Source organism: Marmota marmota, unplaced genomic scaffold (genome assembly GCF_001458135.2).
Source record: "Marmota marmota marmota unplaced genomic scaffold, marMar, whole genome shotgun sequence".
NCBI lineage: Eukaryota > Metazoa > Chordata > Mammalia > Rodentia > Sciuridae > Marmota > Marmota marmota.
The window spans coordinates 1-2646 of record NW_026012948.1 but is presented as its reverse complement, the minus strand read 5'-3'; the positions used below and the strand labels follow the sequence as shown (position 1 = coordinate 2646).

General features: G+C 52.4%; 1 long non-coding RNA gene across 1 annotated transcript; it reads left to right on the top strand.

Moving 5' to 3' along the window:
- The first annotated feature begins 6 nt into the window (after positions 1 to 6).
- LOC125614969 lies at positions 7 to 1992 on the top strand. Its single transcript, XR_007345539.1, has 2 exons — positions 7 to 564; positions 710 to 1992. It is a non-coding gene; the product is annotated as an uncharacterized LOC125614969 (long non-coding RNA).
- The last annotated feature ends 654 nt before the right edge of the window (positions 1993 to 2646 follow it).

The window sequence follows — 2646 nt, the reverse complement described above, 5'->3', positions numbered from 1 at the left end:
TGGAGCTCACAGGGCATTTTAAGATCCCCACATCTCATCTGAAGGAAAGGCCCCCATGTCTGTCTGTCTGTCTGTCTGTCTCTCTCTCTCTCTCTCTCTCTCATGAAACCAGTGGGTGAAATGATTCTGTGACCCAAGGACAGTCAGAGCACTGAGGTGTCTGGGAACTCATCTTGCTGAAACATGTACTCCTGAGGAGACAGGTCCCCACCTGCTCCTCTGGCACCAGGTATTTGGGAGAGGTCAAGTCCCATCTCTATGGGTGTGAGGCTAAAGACTGGGTTGCTAAGGAGAAATCCTCCCGCAGGCATTTACAGGTTTTGCTGCCAACCTGTGCATGGAGTCTCCTGCAGGTCAGTCTCCTGCTGGTTCACCTGGGACAGGAGCAGAATGAACCTATGAATCTGCTGAAAAATCGGGAGAACCCGAGGCCTTGTGGCATCCCCTAAGCCCTCCCTTTGGGATCTCCCCTCTGGAGGTGACAGTGGCAAAGAGGGCCTTCTCACCTCATGCCCAACACCTATACCAGTTTATGGCCACAGCTAGATTGGCAGAGTGGAAAAGGTCAGTGGTCTTGGCCAGGGTCCAGGGGTGGTCTTGCCCTCCTCAGGGGTCTGGAAGCCTCTGCCCAGGCACACCCCACCACATCAAGCCCGTATTGACTTTTCACTTTTTATTTAGTTGTTTATTTTGCAAATTTACTTTCCAGAAACATACAGGTTGGCAGAGCTGTCCTGGAGAACAGATCCAGCCACAGGCTTATTTCCCCTGGAGCTGGGGATGGAGTCCTGGGCCTGGTGCAGGCAAAGCAAGCGTTCTGCCGCTGAGCTGCACCCCCCCTCCCCGCTTTAGTTCTTATGTGGGTCCCTAGAATGTGGCTGTGTCTGGGGAGCAGAGTGTGCCTCAGGGAGCGTGTCCCTGAGGCTGAACCGCCCTTTCGGAGAGCTGCCTGGGCATGTGATGTCGGGGAGAAGGCAGCCACCCACCGGGGGTTCCCAGTGAGTAACAAGTTTCACTCAGGGTTCTCGGAGGCCCTGGCAAGGCCCCAGGCGCTTAGAGCAGCTCCAATAAAACGTGAAGAATGGTTTCCGGAGCGTGAGAAAGGCGCCGGACGACACGCCCTGCGCGCGCGGTGCTGCCGCCCGAGTTCCACTGGGGGGCAGCAGGGAGCAGGGGCGGGACCGCCGATCGCAGAACCCGGTTGCGTGAATGAGGGGTTCCCTGGCCCAGGAGTCCGGCGGTAAAGCAAGAAAATTCCAAACAGAATACGTGCTCGCTGCTGCTCCGGTTGTGGAGAGTGAGCCCAGAGCAGAGCCGGTCATCTTGGTGTTCGGTATATTAGGATTTTTTTAAATAAATCTCAGGGAACATAGGACAAAGAACCAGCCTGTGGGTGGCGCGCACCTGCAGTCCTGAGCAGTCGGGAGGCTGAAGCAGGAGGCTCTCATGAGCCCAGGAGTTCGAGGCCAGACTTAAAAAAAGAAAAAAATCAAGAACCACCCCAGACCTCAAAACTCAAAGGCAGATCCAGGGGACTGATTTTTGATGGCTATAAACTCCTAAGGGTGAAAATGAATATTCAGAATGAAAGAAACATGTCATATAAAATGGGTGGTACTTGGAGATGCACGTCCCATCCGTTTGGTTTCTCTTTGAGCAATTTACCAGACACCCAAAATTCCATGGGAATTCTTCCTGGTGTCGTGCCTGGTCTCCCCTCCACCCCGGAACATCTGTTACTCCATGTCTGTGCTCCTGAGGGGCCCCAGGTTTGAGCCTCAGCAGCTCTGGGGTGAATCCATCTCTGCCCAACACTGATTGGACTTCTCAGACAGCAGTACCAGGATAATTGCCTTCCTGCGGCTTCGCCCCCACAGGCTGTGACATGCATTCACACACGCCCATGTCATTGAGGTGATGTTTTGGCTTCTCTTTTACCCTGTCCTTCCTATCTATCTGGTAAGCTTGATAAATTCAGATTTCCACACCCTACTCCAGAGGTTCTCTTGTCCTGTGTCTGAGTCAATAGTGGGACCACACACCACACCTGAGGCCGGACGAGCCTGCCTAGCAAAGATCCACCTGAGAATCGGGGTTGCAGGGGCTGGGGCAGAGTGGAGACCACAGCTTGCCACTAAGGGAACTGAGTTTCCACTTAGCAAGAGGAAAAGAGTTCTGGAGATGGATGGCAGCGATGGCGGCACAAAGAGGGGTGTACTCAATGCCACTGTACCGGGCGCTTAAAGATGGTGACAATGAGTCGGGCGGTATGGTGCATCCTGGAATCCCTGCCGCTCAGGAGGCTGAGACAGAAGGATCTCAAGGTGAAGGTCAGCCTCAGCAATTTAGTGAGGCCCTAAGCAAATATCAGCCCTAACCCTAACACTGTCTTTAAATAAAATAAAATACTTAAAAGGGCTGGGGATGTGGCTCAGTGGTTAAGTGCCCTGGGTTCAATCCCCAGTACCAAAAAAAAAAAAAAAGGGAAAGAAGAAAAAAAAGATGGTGACAAACTGGCAAATTTTAAGTTTACGTTAATTTTGCCACCAAAAATAAAAGCCCCATTCCATGCAATGGGCTTCTGACTTGATTGAAGTCTGCTGAAGCCCTCCTGGAGTTATCTGGCTATTGTAGGATCTGATTGGT